The following is a 19,028-nucleotide window of genomic DNA, read 5'->3' as shown; positions in this document are numbered from 1 at the left end:
GAGAAATTAAGGAAATAATTGCTTGATTTAAACTTTATGCTCGTTCCTGCTGGGCCCACACAGGATGGGCAGCGTGTGGATGGAAACCACCTTTCCAGGGCTCCTCCCTTCCGTCAGAGGAAGGAGATAAGTCTCTCTAGCTCATGTAATCTGATTTTCATGCTCGGAGGCAGACCTGAGGCAGCATTTCATGTTGGTGTCCTTTTCTGCAGTCTGCCAGCTTTCTGTGCAGGAAACGTGCATTTAACACCGTAATCCTCATAGTCACATTTTTTCACGTCTACCTTGCCAGCACTGGCATCTCTCGTGGCCTCGTACTTCTCTCTCTCCAACCATCCCATCTCCCCGGACAAGAAATCACAGCTCTTCCCTCCTGCCCTGTCCCCTGTTCTGCTGGCGACCAGGGATGGAGCAGAGCCGCGAGCTGAGGACAAGCAGGGACAGCTCTCGATGTCCAAGTTTAAAGCTCCTTGGCTCGGAAAGGCCAGCTTAAATTGCTTGAAGACTCTCTGAAAAATAGATTAAGGGCGTGGGAAGAGGGAAGCCCAGCAGAGCTGCTGGCTGCCTGCTGAGTGCTTATTATTTCTGTCAGCTGAATGTTTTAACTCGATAATCTCAGATTGAAATGGGTTTTGGGAGAGGAGGGAGCGGCAGGAGGCGAAGCGGCTGCTCCTGCGGGAGTCTGGATTAGGCAAAGAGTGAGTTTCAGACTCTCTTCTGGTGGTGAAAAGCAGTCTCTGACCTCGAGGTGGGATGGGGTGGCAGCCCCTCGTTCGGCAGAGGAATGGGTGAAGCAGGTCACCTCATGATGGATGTCCAGGCTCCCCGCCACCTTCTCCATCCTGGCCGTCCCTGGTCCTCGGGAAGTGAAGGTACCCAAACCCCTGATAGCCACTAAGACCACGGCACTCCCTCTCCCCTGGGGTCCGCGAAGGACAGCGGGGTTTCTGTAGGTCCTGCCTTAAATCCCCTGGCAGTGGTGGTTTAACCTGTGTCCTGGAGGGGAGGCTTTCCGGCTTGCGGAGGGCTCTGGCACAAGCCTGCCTCCGTGATCTCAAAGGAGGTTATTTTTCTTGATGGATATCCAAGAAGGGGTGACCCCACTCTTTCAGGCACAGCGAGGGACTGTGTCCTCACACCAGGCTGGTTTTTCTGTTCCCATTTCAGTGCAGAGCAGTTTCTAGGCAGGACTCTTATGAGGAACGGCTGAGGGATTTGGGTCTCTTCAGTCTGGAAAAAAGACGGCTGAGGGGGGATCTTATCAACGCTTATAAATACTGAAAGGGGGGGTGTCAGGAGGATGGGGCCAGGCTCTTTTCAGTGGTGCCCGGGGACAGGACAAGGGGTAACGGGCACAAACTTGACCATAGGAAGTTCCATCTCAACGTGAGGAGGAACTTCTTTACCCTGAGGGTGGCAGAGCCCTGGCACAGGCTGCCCAGAGAGGTGGGGGAGTCTCTGTCTCTGGAGACATTCCAACCCCGCCTGGACGCGTTCCTGTGCCACCTGCTCCGGGTGACCCTGCTCTGGCAGGGGGTGGGACTAGATGATCTCCAGAGGCCCCTTCCAACCCTATGGTTCTATGATTCTATGACATGTTGGATAAGATCCCGGAGGGAGGACTCGGAAACATTCACCTCACCTACAACTGTGACCTCTTAGCAAGAGCAGGTCCCCTGCAAGATGCAGGGGGAGATGGATCCCACCCACACGCTACGTCTCTGTCTCACCACCTCTCGCACACCGAGACTTGGCACCCCCAACGCCCAGGGTGCTGCCTGGTGACGAAGGAGGAAGGTTCATCCTTGCTATTCTCCAGGTGACCTGTCTTGCAGGTGGGCAGCCACGTTCCCTCTCATCAGGAGGCTGCAAAGGCGTCACCCAAGCCTTGCTCCAAGTTGCAGCGGTTTTAGAGCAAAGCCAAGTCCTTTTCTCTGCGCAGCGTGACCCTCAGATAGCAAACCTTAAAACTTTGGTCAGCGTTTGTCGCAGAGGTCATGGTGGAGGTCTCTGTGCCCAGCCAAATGCCAGTGGGACTTCTGCTGGGGCATGCCGTCAACCCCAGTTCTCACTGACTTTCTTCTTCTGGATCTATGAGGGATGTGCAAAAAGACAGGGAAAAGCGGAAAAATGGGAAGGAAAATCCAAGTTCTTATTGAATGCTGTGTCCCTCCGGAGGCTGTGGCAAGCGAGGATGGGGAGGGAGAAAAGCTACTAATACATCGTTTTGTCTTCAAGCAATTATGTGAAAATGAGTTAATCACAGGGTCACAGAAGCCATAACCATTAATTAATCCCCAGCATGAGCCGAAAAGATGAATTTCCTGCAGTAAACAAACGTGAGTAACAGCGTGGCAAGGAATCAAGTTCCCGCCGGATTATCGCAGCCCGCGCCGGCAGCTCCGCCGCGGCTCTGCGGGGCGGCCGGTTCGCAGACTGGGACTGCGGACCAGCCTGCATCCCTGCCAAGCACCAGCCCCGGGGGGTGAAAGCTTTCCTGCCAAATCGCTGCCTTAGCGGGGAGAGCAGGGGAATTGCCACCAACACTGATGTTCATTCACGCCTGCAGACGGAAAGGGGGAAAAGCACATGGTTCCGCTCCCTCCCGGTGCTGGGAGCGGGGCTGGTGTCCCCGCCGTTGGGAGGAAACTGGGCAGGCAACGCTGCTGAGTGTCGGGGGGGGGTGTCGGGGGTATCCTTGCTTCCCCTAATCCAGTTGGATTAGTCTTGGTTATAAACTGATGAAACTTTCTGCCTCCGGATGGGAAAAGCCGTGAAGTTGTCACCCGCTGCCGGGGGGGTCTCTGTGCCCTCCCGTCCCACCCCAGCGGGGGGTGCGCTGCCCGCGGGCTCTGCTCCTGCCCTCTTATAACGGGAGGGGGGAAAGAGGGCACGGAGGGGCGGATGGGAGGGTCTAGGTTACCTATTTAATGCCTATTTTCACATTATCTCTGTTTTAGTAACTGTCTGCTCTTGTACTTTGAATCTTTTTTGAAAGATCCTGTTAAATCCCACGTGCAGACAGATCCAGCACGTCTGCTAGTGAAATGGCTCTAAAGCCAGCCCCAGGCAAATGCAACTTTGCTGTAAATCCAAGTGGCTCCTTGAAGACTGGCCTTTTTTTCTTTTTTTTTTTTTTTTTGGTACTTCCCCTCGTTTCCCCACGTGAAGCAGTTCATCACCGGCCCTTTCGGAAAGGGTAGGAAACCCGCTGAAAATTCGTCTTGTAGCAAACTCTTCCTCTAAACTCAAACCACACCAGTTCAATAAAAATTATGATTTGCTTTAGGCTGTGCAAGTTGGCTGCGTGCACACGATTAAATTAGTTTAAACCCGGCCTCTATTTATTTAGCTAAATGGAACAGGAATAATGCTAAAACCAAGCTGAAATAATGCAAATTCCTCCTGGGCTGTCAGAGATTGTTCAGGGCAGGCAGGGAACTCTCCTCGCTGTGTCTCATCACCTCTCTGCTTTGCATGTCTTTATTAAGCTCCTGCTCTCCCCGGTGCCGTGGTCACCTCATCCCAGGAGAGACAGACCCTCAAAGCCCGATGGTGAGTAGACCCGCGGCACCGTGACTGCAATCCCGATAAAGCGATTTATTGGGATAAAGCGATTTATTAGCTTGGGAGCTTTACCCAAATTTTGCAGGGTAGGACCAGCCGCTGGAGATGCTCCTCCTTGGGATGTTGCACCCAAGTGTGGTTCCTCCTGTGTGGCTTCCCTGGTGGCATCTCGCAGGTCCAGGTGACATCCGACTGCTGCCCGAGAGGCTGCTGCGGCCCGAGCCTGGGTGACCGCCCCGTCCTGGGCTGGATCGCCAGGACAAGGTCTGATTCTGGTCCCTCGTCCCCATGGCCACGTCTTGCTGCAGACCCTCCAGCTTCATCCTTCTCTCGTCCTCCCCTCCTCTCGTCAGGCTCGTGTAGGAGGAAAGCCGTGCCCAGCTCATCTGCGTTACTCGGCTGGTGTCAACCAACCCAGAAGAGCAATTCTTCTGAGGTGTGGGGTGGCTGGGAATATGTGAAAGGAAAAAAAAAAAAAATCATAAAATACATCACTGCACATCAGTGGGAAATGTGGTTTCTTACACACATCCCTCTCCAATAAACATAATTTTAGGGCCTATCTATCTACCCTTTTTTTTTCCTTTAAAATCAGACCATTTTTATTTTTTAAAGAAATCCATTAAAAGGAAGTCAAAACATTTCACTTAAAACCGATCCGAAGGGAGCTGAGTGTCCTGAAATGCAATATCTTATTTTGAAATCATCCGAATGAAATGTTTCAGCTCCTTCCAGACGCATTTCTGGGGGTCTGCAGCCAGACCTGCTTGCCCACGCCGAGCTCCCCTGGCTGTCCCTCTGCTGGGAGTCCACCAGTTAATGCATTTCAGTACTGGGACAAGCGACTCGCCCATCGACACGAGCGTTCGCGCCGCCGCTGGTTAACTATAGATCCTTGCTGCTGTCACCTCCTGAATGAGCTGTGCAGAAATAAACGTGACGCCCGAACAACGCCCGGCTGTTGGCGAAGCCCAAGACCCAAAGCTGGGAACCCCGCTGGAGTTCGTATTCAGAGAGCGAAGATTAACTCCAGGCACCGACAGACATAAGGGAGCCCATTACAGCATCCATCAAGCCTTGTGCTCAATCAGACATTTCCAAGAAGCGGGGGCATTTTGCTGAAATTTCTCATCTCCTCTCATTTATCTGATAACTGACCTTTATGAAATTTGCCAAATCTCGCACGGCCCGAGCACCACTCGGCGGTGTTTATTCTCCCGCAGCCGGCTCCCTGCTCCTAATGATCAGTCTCTTCACAGCCGTGCTAACCTTTGACAAGAGCACTTCACGAGCCTTATTAGCTGCCGGGGAGTTGTGCCGTGGCCCTCTAGGTAAACGGAGGGATCAGGATGAGAAATCACCCTGCGAAAGAGGGTGTTTTGCATAAAAGCCAGCTGTGGCGGTGGCTCGAATTGGGTGAAAAATCGGGTTGGATGAAGCAGGGGAGCGTGGCCAGGCTGGGGAAGGTGCTGCTGGGCGGCAGCTTTTTGGTGACACATGAAGGGGGATAAATGAACCTCGAGCCAGATGAGATCACGTCCCCAACCCCGGCGACCCGAGCGGTCAGAGAGCGAAGGCTGGCGGTGACACGGGGAACAAAATTCCTCCCTCGCTTGGGTGAGGAGTGAGGGTGGGGATGCCAAAGTGGACGGATGGGGATGTCTCTTCCCCAGGGCTGTTGGGGTGGTACCTGGGGAACTGTGTAGGGTGATTTTGGGGAGCGATGGCTGCGTTCCGCACAGCTGACGGGAAGGTTTGCACACCCTGTTCGCCCTGAATCGCTGCAAGGCTTTGCCTCATCCTCTGCTCCGAGCGTGCCTGGAGACCAACCCCGATTCCCCCGGGCTGAGACCCCAGCAAGAGCCAAAAAACCCACAGGGGCTCAGAGACGGCTTCAGGTCTGCCCAGGGCTGTGGGGTGAAGATGTCCTCAGGCCACGGGGAGACCGTGGGGCTGTCCGGCAAGGGGACATCACCCAAACAAGGTGCCGGTCCCGCGTCGAGCAGTAATCCCCTTCTGAAAAGCAGGCAACATTCGTGCCTGTGTCTGGGGAAAAGGCTGGGATATATAAACGCTGCCGGCAGGAGAGCAGAAGGGAAGGCAGGCAGCTCCCCGCTTTAAAAGAGAGAGAGAGAGAGAGAGAGAAAATGAGCCTTTGCGATATCCTCACCCATTTACACACATAAAACTTTCTAAATGCTAAGCCAAATAAAGTCGTCTTATCGGCGTATTACCACTTAAGGCTCTTTCAGGCAGATTTAGAATGAATTAGTGCTTTTTTTAACTACAAATAGGAGCAAAGTGAAATTTCTTACTCCGTCACCCCGCGCGGCTCCTGCCTTAACCCTTGGAGCGGAGAGCGGCTCCATGGGCTGGCAAGGACCGTCCAGGGGCCAGGCTTGGCCAAGGGCTCCTGGTACCGAGAGCTGGAAGCTGCTGCTTCCCATGAAGCCGGGAGATTCTGGGCCAGGTTTTGCTAAGGTGAATCAGCTCCATATTGTCCCAATACCCCCCCTATAACGCTGAGTTATGCAGCTTTTTGGAGCTCAGGCGGTGCCTTCCCTGTCCCACCTTGCCACTGCCATGAGACTTGGTCCAGCGCTGGGAAAATGCCACCATGGCTCGTTATAATGGCAAATTGGCCACTTGGTCAGGACAGTGCTGGGTGCTGTGCCCGTTCTGCGAGCTCCAGCCCGTGCCCAGGGCCCGTGTGGTCCCTCCAGCTGCGTCTTGCCGGGGGTGACGTGGGGAACTGGAACAGATCCAGGTCCTGTCGTCCTCCTTCCTCGCCTGGGCAGGGCTTGGGACACCGTGCGGATGAGCGCTGTTAGCACACACCGGTGTCCTGCTCCATGCGATTAACTCAAACGTGGCACCTCTCTCCTGGTCGTGGCCTGGACAAGAGGAATGATGGAGCTGGGCAAAGGCAGCGGCAGTAAGTGGCTGGGAAGTGATGGGGTGGTGCATCCCCTCCTCTTTTTGTTGCTGCAGGTGATAATTAACATCTCCGTGCATTGGGGCATGGGCGGCTCGGCTGATGGCTCAGCTGATGTTTACTTATGGGTGTTTTGTGTCCTCTCTGGGTTGGGAACTCAAGGGCCCAAGCCTGGGACTGAGCTTTGGAAAGCCGGAGTACGTCTGTCGTGCCTGCACAGGATTGATGCAGTCGGGTCTCCTGGTGACTGTCCCCTCTGTGTCCAGACAGGACACCCACACTGACTCCTCAGATGATCCCTGGGGCAGAGCCAGGGGCCCTCCCAGCCCCACTCGTGGCAGACCTGCCCCCACAAAGGGCAGAAAACCCCTGGGGCTGAATCAGGCCCCTCCAGAGGAGCCACCCAGACCCATCAGCCAGCGGCTTGCCCACCAACCGGCTCACTGGCCACACTCCTCCTCCACGCAGGGCCCCTATCACCCATCAGAGAAACACCACTTCTTAGCAATTAGTGGCCTGACTTAATTGCTTAATTGCTCTCCAGTCCTGTGGGCTCATTCAGGCTGTACTGCTGTTTCAGGAATGCTAATGTTTTACAAAGCTTTCTTTTCTTTTCTTTTCTTTTCTTTTCTTTTCTTTTCTTTTCTTTTCTTTTCTTTTCTTTTCTTTTCTTTTCTTTTCTTTTCTTTTCTTTTCTTTTCTTTTCTTTTCTTTTCTTTTTTCTTTTCTTTTCTTTTCTTTTTCTTTGGCGTGGAGGAAACATCTATCAGAGGCTTCATGGCTAAAATTATATATAGAGATTAATGGCTGTGGCTTTTGGTGCCTCCAGGAACGGAGTCGCCATATGCTAGTGCTTCTCAGCGAGACACACGTTCTCCACGCACGCACACACCTACGCACGGCTCTGCTCCTCGATGCCGCTCTGCGGTGAGGCCGCTCATGGAGGCGGGTTGGGGCGGCCAGCGAGGGCCCCATGTGGCTGAGCGAGGAGTCTGGGGGCACAGGGGCTCCAAGGGGGACCCCGCCATCCGAGGAGGCCACCAGGAGGAAAGGGGCTCCCACCGGGATGCTCCGACTGCTGGTCCAGGCTGGTGGTACCCGCTCTGGGGATGCTTTGGCATCTCGCCCCGCCTGCCGGGGCTGGCTTGTAGGAGCGGTGACTGAGTCGCTGGTGTTGGTCCAGCTGCCCTTCCTTCCCCCCCTGCCCTACCAGGCAGTCCTGTGAGCCTTGAGAACGTCCTCCTAACCACACTCCAGAAAAAGCCGTAGATTCCCCAAAATCTCGGGTTTGCAGAACGGCCAGTGCTGGAGGTACTGTACCCATCCTCCCTCGAGAGTAAGGCTGGGCATTTTTAGGACTTTGCATTTTGTTTGCCGCTTTCCTCAGCTGCCTGAGGACTGAACCAGTGCCACGGGAGCAGGTCACTATGGGGTGGCTGCCCACACCTCCTTCCCGGAATACAAGGGGCTGCGCTGAGCCTGGGCTGCCCAGGGCTTGCTGGGCACAGCAGTGGGGCTCAGGTTTTCAGTTGGGCTCTTCTGAGATCAGCTGAGAACCAAAGCTTTGTGAATGGTCCTTTTGACCTTCCGTGATGGTTTCACTCTGCCCTGTCCTGGACACGGCCAGTGCTGCTTTCACTGAGACCCATCACCCACGTAACTCCTGGAGAGGCAGATGATTCCCCATCCCAGCTCCTGTCTGTACAGCGCTGCGATCAAAGGAGGAGCTGCCCAGGGAGCCCAGGTTTTGTGCGAGCTGGGCCATGAGCCAAGAGCTCAGGGAGGCAAACCATCCCAGCAGTTTGCATCCCATGCTCTCTTACAGCGAGTGATGTGGGATGGTGGTGTGGAAGGAGAAGACACCAAGATGTTACTCCCCTTGGAGGCCAGCCTTCTTCAGGCTAGCTCCAGTTCCTGTGGGATGTTGGCACCCAGGATATACAAGGTCCAGAAAGGCTGGGAAACAACATAACTGGTGGCCATTAACTGCCAGCTGTTCAGCAGACATCGAACGATGCCGCCCAAACCGTCGCTGCCAGCGGTAGAGGTGATCTTGGCTGTTTGTGAAGGTGAAGATCCGAAGCCAAATCCATCCCTGAAAGGTTCACCTTCAAGCGGGGCATCACTGGTGCCCTTCCAGAGTCCTACTATTAATAAGGAGTCATTAGCGGAGCAGCTGTTGGAAAGAACCTCCTGGGACCCAGCGTGCAAGAGCCATATGGTGCAGGAGGGATGGGTGGAAGAGCGATGTCAGAAGCCTGTCAGCATCTGCCAAACTGGGGTGATCTGGGAGGCATCTTCTGCCACGTGCCACGTGATAAATGGTGCTAGGAGCAGGAATGGCATCTCCATTTACTCCTCTTTGTTGTGTAGCTCCTGGAAATCTTCTTCATGCGTTGGGCTGGGGCCATGAGTCTCTCCCACATGTGTGTGCGCTGGTGTCTCATGGAGCTGGTGGGAAATTTGCCGTGAACTGTTGCTTTCATTTGGGATTTTCAGGTTGCTCTTTTGCACTGTGTTAATCTTCCACACTCTTGAGCAGACTCCAGTTCCCACTGCTGACTGAAAGGAGAATTTTCCCCTTGGTGAGGAATCAGCTTCTTCCCGATTCCCTTTCAGTACCTGCCAGGATGAGAGGAAAAAATCAAAATATGCTAAATCTCCAGCTGGGTATGAAAGACCTTCTCCAGCCCTTCACAACCCACTTTGCAGTCTGTTAACACCAACTCCACTATCTTATTCTCATTGATTTTTGAGAGCTCCTGGGCCGTTCTACAAAAATTCAGAAGCTGTCCAGGTCTTTTTTTTTTTAAAAAAAAAAACACAAAACAAACAGTACTTCTTCCCAAGGCAAAAGCAGAGCCTCTGAGCATGTCCTTTTTACGCAAGGCAAATGGAACTCACTTGGAAAAATCCACGAAGGCAGGAGTGAATCCCACAGAATTGAAACGCAGCTTGCAAGTCCTCGTCCACAATGGTCCAACAAAGGGAAAGTGCGAGGGCTGGGTTTAGATTCAGGAAAGGGACGTGGCATGTGGCTTCTGTTCACCTTCAGCCTCTCGTTTAAATGACCAAAGCACTGACTGTGAGCTACTGCTGGTGGAATTCCATCAGAAACCAGAAAGCAGTGACGGCAGGAGAGACTTGTCAGAAGCCTTTTTGTGCCCATCAGAAGTAGATCGGGGTGTCTTAGCATCACCTTCATCTCGTTGTCCTTTCCCATGGCCCCTCTCAGCATCCTGCCTGTCTCCACTGTCTCCACTGCTGTCTCTCACATGGGAGACCATGAGACATCCCCTGCCCAGAGCCCTAGCTCTGAGCTGGGACATGGCTATTGGAAACTGCTCCAAACCACTCAAAGACACGAGAGCTCCATTTTCTCACAGGAAAAACAAACTCCGAAAGAAATTTCATGCAAATCAAGAATCCTTTCCCCCCTCCTAATTACAGCCACAAATTTGTTTTTTATTGGTGAGTTTGGGGAGGCTTTATGTGGAAAAGGTGTGAATGGAGACCTTTACTTGCCTCCCACTTCCATCCCTATTTTTCTGCCTTAAAAAAAAAAAAGTCTGGTCTCCATGAAAGCCTCATCCTACCTAACGACATCACATTGCTGCTAATGAGAGAATTCAGCTATTGTCATTTTGCCCTGGGAAGGCTTCCTTGGGCTCAGCACGACATCGCAGGCGAGGAACAGAGAGGCTCACATGAAATGAGAGGTGTGAGGAGGATGGAGAGGAGACTAAATTAAGCAAACGTCCGACTCCACCGGGTCCCTCCACAGGAGCCTGGACCATCTGGGGGTCGGCAGTGCCTCCTCGCTGGTGCTTCACGGTGGGGCTGGACCTGCCTTCCCGAGAGCTGGTGCTCCATGGAGGTGCAGTCTCTGAGATAACGTCATTAGGCCCATCCCTGGAGTGGGCAAACGAAGGGCGTAATTAGGTGCATCAGTCATTAGTGCAACCCAAAGCACCTTGGGCCATGGCTGTCTGTCTCCCTCCATAGACTTTGTTCACATTCCCAAAGAGCCCAAACTCTTGAGGTCACTTAGTGTCTGGGGAATGGATCCGGCTCCCAGACTGTCCAGGTGACCTTGTGCCTTGTCCTAATGCTCCAGACAGACTGTCTGCACCCAGGCTCTGCCGTCTCCCAGTTCCCTTTGAGCTGGCCCAACCATGGCTACCAGGAAAGGTCTCAGCTGCTCTCTGCTCTCCCACCCCAGGCCAGCTCCAGCCAGCCCCACCACAGCCCCAGGAGAACATGCTCCAGGGGACTCTTGCCACCCTGCAGTGACCCTTTCTCTATCGATCACCATCACGCTTCCGGCTCCCCTTTCCACCCCTCCCTGGATCTGAGCCATCAGAACAATTTCTCTCCACTTTCGTTGCAGCCCTGGAAGGCAAAATGTATTAAAAACCATGACTGTACATCTGAACTGCTTTTTTCTCGCTGTTGTTTGAGGAAAAAGGGATGGAGCTTGTAACTGTGGTGGGGAAAAACCAAGTTAATAAATATGAGTAAAAAGAGGATCTAAGGGAGGTGATGGCTCAAGACTTTGCCTTGTCTGACTGCTCACACTAACTCTCCAACAAGTACCGTGTGCCACAGGATTGCACGAGATGTGACTTTATTGCCCAAACCTCTGGCAGAGCCACCTTTTCTTGGGGGAAAAAAAAATCCTTTTTGCACAGCTCAGAGAAAAAACAGTAGATTCACATCTGTCTAACCTACGGCTTTTTTCCTCCATCGCCAGTTATTTTTTCTGAAAAGTAATCATTTTTCCACTTGATCCACCAGGCTCTTTGTACAGTATTACAAGGTGATAGTACATCCAAGGCCCATTTACAACATCGCTTCTGACAGCGCAGACACGGGGGCTCCGTGTTTAGGAAGCTTTCCTTAGCTGAAAGCCTGTTCCGGTTGGATGGCTTCTGTCGACAGAGACTGGTTGTATTGGTCTTTCACGGTCGTATCTTCCAAGGCAGTTCTAGCAAGTGAATGCCCAAGACCTTTTCCTGGCATGAGGAGATGCTTTCCTTTCCTTGGAAAAGAGATTCTCTTCCCTTGGAAAAGACATTCTCTTTCCTTGAACCTTGAATCCGAGAACTGGCTGACCCTCTGCTTTGCCTGCACGGGTGGTGCGGCTGAAATGGCAAAGACCTTCTCCCCACCCCGGTGCATGGAGCAGGCCGAGTTCTCCATCTCTGTCTGTTCAAGACCAATCGAGAAGGTTGGACGGGCAGAATTTTGATTTCTGACTCTGTTGAGCCCATTGAGTTTTCCCTGCAAAGCACCACACTGAAGCCGCTACCAGTAGGCATGTTCCCAGGATCCAGCCGTCTTTATGGTCAACTACCCAAATTTAAGTAGAAAGCACCTTTGGCTCCTTTGAATGCCAACCCTTCAGCTCAGCATCTCCTTGTCTGATGCTGAGACAGGACTCTCCCCTCGACATACAAAGACTCTTCTAGGCCAACCCTAATATTATGTCCTCTGACCAGTCACAATGCCAACATTTCACTTGCTGAGTCCCTTAATTTTTGCTTTTTAGCCAATTTCTCGGGTTTGACTTGAAGATATAATTTTTAGCTCACGGAGCAAGGGCATTTGGTACCAGACACCAATCTGTGCTTGCATGGCTCATGGCCAGCAGCTCTCTTCCTCGCCAAGGGCTGCATCTGCATCCAAGGAATCGCGCCCCCGGATGACGGCTCGGGATCCTCTTTGTTTCTTGCAGCCTTGCACGGCGTAGAGATCGGTGCTGGGAACAGGGTGTAATGGGAACAGCCACCCAGCAGTCGTTCTGGGAGATGTGGTGGCCGCCTTCTCTTTGCATCGAGCTTGTAGCCGCAGATGGGCGCAGCTCAGACAGCTGATGGACTCACAGCTCCGTGCCAGACCTAACATGAGCCCAGTACCTGACCTTCCCAGACAGACCAGAACATTTGCCCCTCAAAGCTTTTGCATTACTAGAGCTGATACAACCCAGGCTGTCTTTGCTGGGTCACCGTTCATATCTTCTCATGGTCCTAATCCTCTATCCTCCTGTGACGCAGAGGTGATCTCTTCCCCTGTGTAGATCACTGAACGCCTGGGAGGCAAATCTGGTGCGGGATCAACTGTTTTCTGGCCGAAAATCCCACCTACCTCATAGCTCTTTGCAGGAATGAACCTCAGCTCACCTCCCGGCTGGAATTTCTGGCTGATGCAACGGCAGAAGACCAGCCGCCTGGGACATCGGCAGGAGGGTCGGGGACCAGCTCAGGGGAGCAGGGCTGGCTCTGAGCTCCCATGGCTGAAATCAGAGTCCTCCTCTGCTTCTCTCCTGCCCTCATCCCTGGGGACCGCCTTTGTTTTTCTCACCTTGGAAGAGGACTAGCAGAAATTCGGTGCCCCGGGCTCGGAGCAGTCTCTTGCAATAGCCCAGGGGCAAGGGAGCGAGCCCACCGCAGCGGGAGAGGGTGGGTGAAGCAGTCAGGGTGCGCTCAGGAGCCTTTTTCCCTTTTCTTTGCCGTAAAATCCAGGCTGGGTCATCAATAGGTTTATTAAAGATCCCAGTGATATCCTGGGGGCTTTTTGGGCCCCAGCTGGGGCCGGGCGGGTGGGCGGTAACTGGAGCAGATGCTCTGGAGCCGGGGATATTTCTGTCTCATCTCGATTGCTCAGAAAGCCCTGCAGAAACCCATCCCCTGATTTATTACCCCGCTGTCACTGCTTGTCCCCACTCCTCCAGGAGGAGATCAGAGGCTGAAGCCAGAGACCGTCGGTTCCTCCCCGAGCGGGGGCTTCAACCTTCCCAAATCCGAGGAGGGTTTCTCCTCTCCCCAAGCCCGGTGCAAAGCCAGGACATGCCGTAATTTAAAGGGAAAAAAACAAAGTTGGTGGTTTAAATCACTGCATTCATGAGGAAAACCAGTCCTTTAAGTGCGAGGTGGGGCTGAGCCTCACCTGCAGCCTCCCAGGTGATGGGCTGGGGCAGGATCAGGCAGGATCTGGCCCGAGGTCTCTATAAAAGGGGTCCCTGGGCTCTTGGGGGGGGTTTGGCTCCTGGGTGGTGGTGAGTACATTTGGCGCTGCGGTAACAGGGACCTATTTTTGTCAGCCTTCTGGCGCTGTGAAGGGGACAGGCTTTTTTGGGGATGCTGGTGATACTTCACGCTTGTTTCGGATGATGGGGGCTGGGGGGGGGGGGGAGCACACGCCAATTGCATGACTCAGGGTGGTTTAAGGAAAAGTGCAATGAAAATACGAGGGTGTTGGCTCCCACCTCCTGTCTCTCCTGCTGCCGGGGTTTGTACAGCTGCTTCCTTTAGCTCAAAACTTGGTGCTAAAAATACTTCCGAAAACTTGGGGGTGCTGGCATCCCAAATTGACTTATTTTGAGCTTTTTTTCATGCTCCTTTCCCGCTCCCCCCCCCCCTTGGTTGTTTTTTTTCCCTGAAGCACTGCCAGGTGCTTCCTTGCTCTGTGACGGGGGTTCCACAGCAGGGGGGTTTGGGAATGGCATTTTTTCCCTGCGGGAGGTGCAGGGAGGTGCCAGAGGAGGAGGAGGATGAGGCCAGCAGGGATGAGCAGAGCCCGGCTGAGTCAGAGCTGGGGAAGTGACCCCCTGGGAGCCGCCACATTTACACCAGCCCCAGGCTGTTCCCGGTCCGGCAGAGGAATACTCCTCTCCTCCCACCCACCGCCTCCTCTCCGCTGGCCGTGACGCAGGGGCCATCCTGCTCTCCAGCCTGGAGATGCCACCGCGAGGACGTTTGCCCCAGGTGGCTGGGGCATCCCGGTCCCTAAGATGGAGACGCTGGGAGGTGGGGAGAGGAGCTGGGGGCGCAGCGGGATGCTCTCATGCCGTATTTATCCTCTGTGCTGCGGAGCGTGGTCAGAGGCTGAGTTTGGGGACTGGCTGGGGTTTGGGCTGACCTGTTAGCACAGTCTGGGGTTTTTCTTTCACCAGCCTATAAAGAGCAATGGGAAAGAGCAGTAGGAACTTCTCCGTGTCCTCCCTGGGGGAAACTGAGGCAGCAGAGAGATGCCCTGCGTGATCGTGTGCATCAGGTCTCTCCTGCCCCCAAATCATCTCCTGCTCCTGTTGCTTCCCGCCCTGCAAAAGAGAGGGTCCAGGTGGCTGTAATGCGGAGAAAAACCCTCAGGAAAATCCACCCTGCCTGGGGATTTTGTTCCTCCCCTCTCTCCATTCTCCCCCATCCCTGGGCCCCTTCCCCGCGACATGGTGGGCTCCGAGCCCCCCTTGGGGAACGTGTGGCCCCTGTTTCCGCTCATTAGAGCGGCCCCCACAACTGTGACCGAAAGGCTTTCTGGATGCCGAGCGATCCAGGTGCTATCGGACTTTATCTGCAATCACCCTCCGGGATGCCGATCCCCAGCTGAGCGGAGAATTACTCCGAGCAACGTTTCCTTTCAGATATTCAATTTCAGCTTCCTCTTTCTTTAATTTAATTCCATCATTCCTCCATTTCGCCCCCCGGGAAGCGATATCGCATCCTGATATCCAGAGAGAATTTGCTTTGCCGTCTTTAATTTGGCTCCACTATTAAAAGGCGAAGAAGAGGCAACGCTCCAATTTGTCTGGCGGGATCCTCATTAGCCTCTCTCATTTCACCCCTCTTCCGTGCTTCCCAAAGCCCCGAGTCCGTGCTGGCGGCAGATTTAGGAGCTCCTGGTGCTGTGCCGGGAGCGGGTGGGATGTGGTCCCTTATCCCGGTCCCCATCCATCCCCCTCGGTCCCCAGCGCAGGGTCAGCCCCTGTATCAGCTAAGCCCTTAATGCGCTCCGCCACGATGCTGCTGCTGCCGCGCTCCCCGTTCCCGAGTGTTTCTCTTTCCCCCGGAGCTATTTTTATGAGGTCTTTGTTACTTCCTAATTGTCCAAACCACTTTTCCACATTTCTCTTGATAAAGGCAGATTTCTAAAAGCAGTTCAGCATCTCAGCCATTTTAGAATCATCATCTGCTTCATCCTTTTTATTGTTTAGCAAATGGCCTACTTTCGCTCGAACATTTTTATTCCCCCCCCTCCCCGAGAGAGGGTTGATTCCCCCCCCCCCCCCCCCTTTTTTTAATGACTTTCTTCTACCTCTTAAATAATTCCTCTTACATTGACTCTTTCTGCCTTTATTTTATTATTTTATTCCCACCCATTCCTCTGCTGGGCCAGCCTCCGCAGGCTCTGCCTCTCTCCCAGCGCTGGGACTTGGGTTTATTTTATTTTATTTCCTTTTCCTTGCAAACCCCTTGGGTTTGGGGGTTTGTTGCCTGTATGGAAGAAGGGGAAGCGCCGGCGCTGGGGTTCCTCCACCCGTGGCAGTGTGCTGGGGAGCGCAGGGCGGGGGGATGGCATTACGCTGGCCATACGGAGCAGGTTCTTAGGTTTTCTTTTACTTTTCCAAGCCTTTTTTAGCCAAAAAACTGTCATGTATATCTGCTGTTCACGCACAGCTTCAGCCCTTCTCTGGCATTTCCCAAAGAAACTAGTTGTTGGAGGGAAATCCCAACCGCCTCCCAGCCCTTTACCCAAGTAAAGGGGGAATTTGGCCCCACAATGGGGCCTTTGGAGCTGCCTGGGGACCGCCATCGGCTTTGGCAAATTATTTCCTATCAGAGGGAAGGAAATGGAAAGGGGGCAAAATGCGTGGCTGCAAAACAGTGTTGTTTCCAAATATTGAAGTAAGGGGCACGAAGGTAAAGGGAACTTTTAATCTCGGAGGCAAATAAACCCTTTCCCTCCAGCTGATGCAGGTGGGATCGCAGGAGGGAGGCAGCAGACGGGCAGAACAATTTGCTAATGGCTTTTTAAATGCTTTTTAAGTCCTCACCAGCCTGCTGTGCCCTGGGGCAGCCTCCTTTAGGTTGTAAGGATAGAGAGCGCCAAAAAAACCCCAAATCCCTCTGGGAGATGACGCTGAATCCCGCCCTGGTCACGGGGAGTCCTGAGTGATGGCATGTGGTGGACCTGCTTTGCTATAAACTTGACAGGAACAGGAACTTTTGCTGTTTAAGACAATTTTTTTGTAGGGGGAAAAAAAAACGTCAGGAAGATTAAAGTTTAGGTTTGAAGCAAGCCTTTCTATGAAACCTCCTGAGGATTCAAACTGGTGTTTCCATCGTGAGGTTTGAGCAAAGTCCTCGGCCGCAATAGCGACGTTCAGTTGGATTCCAGGTGTAACAAGTGATATTTTAAGATTAAAGATATGTACGGCGCATCCCTGTGCCCGCACAGAGCTAAGTAGGAATGGCAGGACAAGCGCGTTGGCCCTCCAAGCACGCAGGGACCGTCTCAGTGCTGGGGAAATGTAGGGCAGCACGTACTGCCGTGCCCCAGCGGAGGGTGAGGACGGAGGGAAGGATCCAGCCGGGGAGGACTGTGCGTGCCCGTGGGCTCCTCCTGTCTGATTAAAGCTCCGTTTTTTCCACCCAGTGCAGCAGCCATGAGCATGGGACAGGAGGGGAGCGGGTGGGTGAGAAGGCTGCCGAGTGGCACAACCGTGTAGTAGACACCAGCGAATCCACGCAGGAGAGCCATGGTGGGAATTTTTTCCCAAATGGTGGGGGGGGAAAAAAAAAGCTTTCTCTGCCAGACTTGCCCCAGCAGACCCCAGAGTCCCTACTGCCAGCGGGGGTTTCCCAGACAACCTGGTCTTTCCCCCCTGGGGACTGCTCTTAATTGCCTGTAGAGTCTCTGATGTCTAATAAGGAAAACGCACCACGGCCTTTTCCTCAGCGGGGCCATTAATTATGTCTTTCACTCCTCTGTCAGGCTACGGATCCTCACCAAGCCTGTCAGAACATAATTCTCTTCAGATTCCTATTATTACTGTCAAATTTAGTTCAAATTGCCTCGTAAGGTATGAAATGACAAGGGAAGACGTGCTGGCTGTCTCAGGCATGGGGAGTGCCATGGCATAAACTTCTTTTCCTCAGGAAACCAGGCTTATGGAAACCAAAATGCCCTTTTTTTTGTTTGTTTCTCCAGAGCTCAGGACACTCAGCCCGGCATCACGGAGGGTCGGCAGCGACGCAGGTGCCACAGCAGCTCTCCGGCCGGCAGCAGCATCCAGGGGCTGTTCCCTCCAGGGGTGCTCGGAGCCCCATAGCATCCCTGAAAACCCTTCCCAGCGGAATCCCACGACGAGTGACCTGTCCTCGAGGCACGGGAAAAGCTCCTGACCAAACCCAGCCCTGAATTTTTGGCTGAGCTGGAAGCACATGGTGAGCATCGCGGCCGGAGATGCCCTCTGCCTTGGGATTTCATGCCAAAGGGTTAAAGGGGTTTTAGCTATAGGATAATTTCATGTTTTTCTCCCCCTGAATAACATCTGTGGGGTGCAGAGCGCGGTGCTTTCGGGGATTGGGAGCACCTCAGTTTTAAGGGCTTACAAACCACTTAACGGGGCATCTCCATCCCCTCCCTGGGATGTGCCCGTGTCCCTGTTGGTGCACGGTTTGGCACTTGCCGCCTGCAGATAAAAAGAAGAAAAATTGCTTTACGAGGTTAACCCCAGGGGGGAACGGCGTCCATCCTTTGCCACCCTCCCGTCTCTGTGAGCAAGCCCTGGGCATGGCGGGAGTGGCTGGCCGGGGATGGAGGAGGGATCCTGCGCGGCCGGATCCATCTCAACTCTGCAACAAACTAGAATAAAAGATTAAATGTTTTCTCTCCCTTTTTAGCGTGCCCTTATGCCTTATTTATGACTCTCACTGAAAGCAGGGAAGTGAGCGCAGGGACATGGGTGGAATGATGCACCGGCTAAAGGCGGGGGAGAGGAATTGCCAAGGAGAATGAGTCCTTGCAGCGAAACCAGGGCTGTACTGGGGGGAGCGGCGTGGGGACAGACACCCGTCCTGGATGGGGAACATCCAGGCTCTGGGCAAAGCGTGGCTCGGGGGTTATAAAAGGCTTGAAGAGAAAACAGGGATGCGGTGGTGGGTGAGGGCAGGGAGTTGGGTGCAGGCTGAGAGCAGGGAGGCAGGGCAGGACCCCGGGGACAGGGTGACAGCCGTCCCCTTGGCCTGGCTGTGCCCAGGGATGAGAGCATGAGCTGGAGCATCCTGCAAGGTGCCAGGGCACCCCGATGGGACAGTGGAGGATGGGGAGCCGTGTGTGCTTACCCATCTGGGAGGACACCTCCTCGGGGCTGCTCGGCCCCTGCAGAGGGACTGCGGGATAATTACTAAATTGGCCAAGAATACAAAAATACAGCATTGTTCACACATTAAGGAAAGTCATAAAATCCAGAGGCTTCTGAGGTAGGATACAGCCACAGCTGGCACGTGAAGAATGCAACATCTGTGATTCCCTGTACAAGGTTGGTTGTGAAACTACACGAGGGATGGAACGGAACGCGCTTGTTCCGTGGCCGTCCCTCGTGACGAATAGCAGATATGGGAACGAGATGGTACTACGGAACAGATAAGCGGCCTACACGCTACCCGAGCCAACATTTCGTCCAATGTTGATGAAATGCCGTCCTTTGTGCGAACTTCGCTCACCACAATGTACCAAAACACAC

At 53.6% G+C, this 19,028-nt stretch overlaps 1 long non-coding RNA gene across 1 annotated transcript; it reads left to right on the top strand.

Moving 5' to 3' along the window:
• The first annotated feature begins 696 nt into the window (after positions 1–696).
• LOC128912940 (uncharacterized) lies at positions 697–17,689 on the top strand. Its single transcript, XR_008467796.1, has 3 exons — positions 697–872; positions 3,492–3,555; positions 17,492–17,689. It is a non-coding gene; the product is annotated as an uncharacterized LOC128912940 (long non-coding RNA).
• Positions 17,690–19,028: the final 1,339 nt, after the last annotated feature.

This window comes from Rissa tridactyla, chromosome 7, assembly GCF_028500815.1.
Source record: "Rissa tridactyla isolate bRisTri1 chromosome 7, bRisTri1.patW.cur.20221130, whole genome shotgun sequence".
Taxonomy (NCBI): Eukaryota; Metazoa; Chordata; class Aves; order Charadriiformes; family Laridae; genus Rissa; species Rissa tridactyla.
Note: the sequence above shows the minus strand (reverse complement) of the source record. Positions and strands in the feature narration are given on the sequence as shown.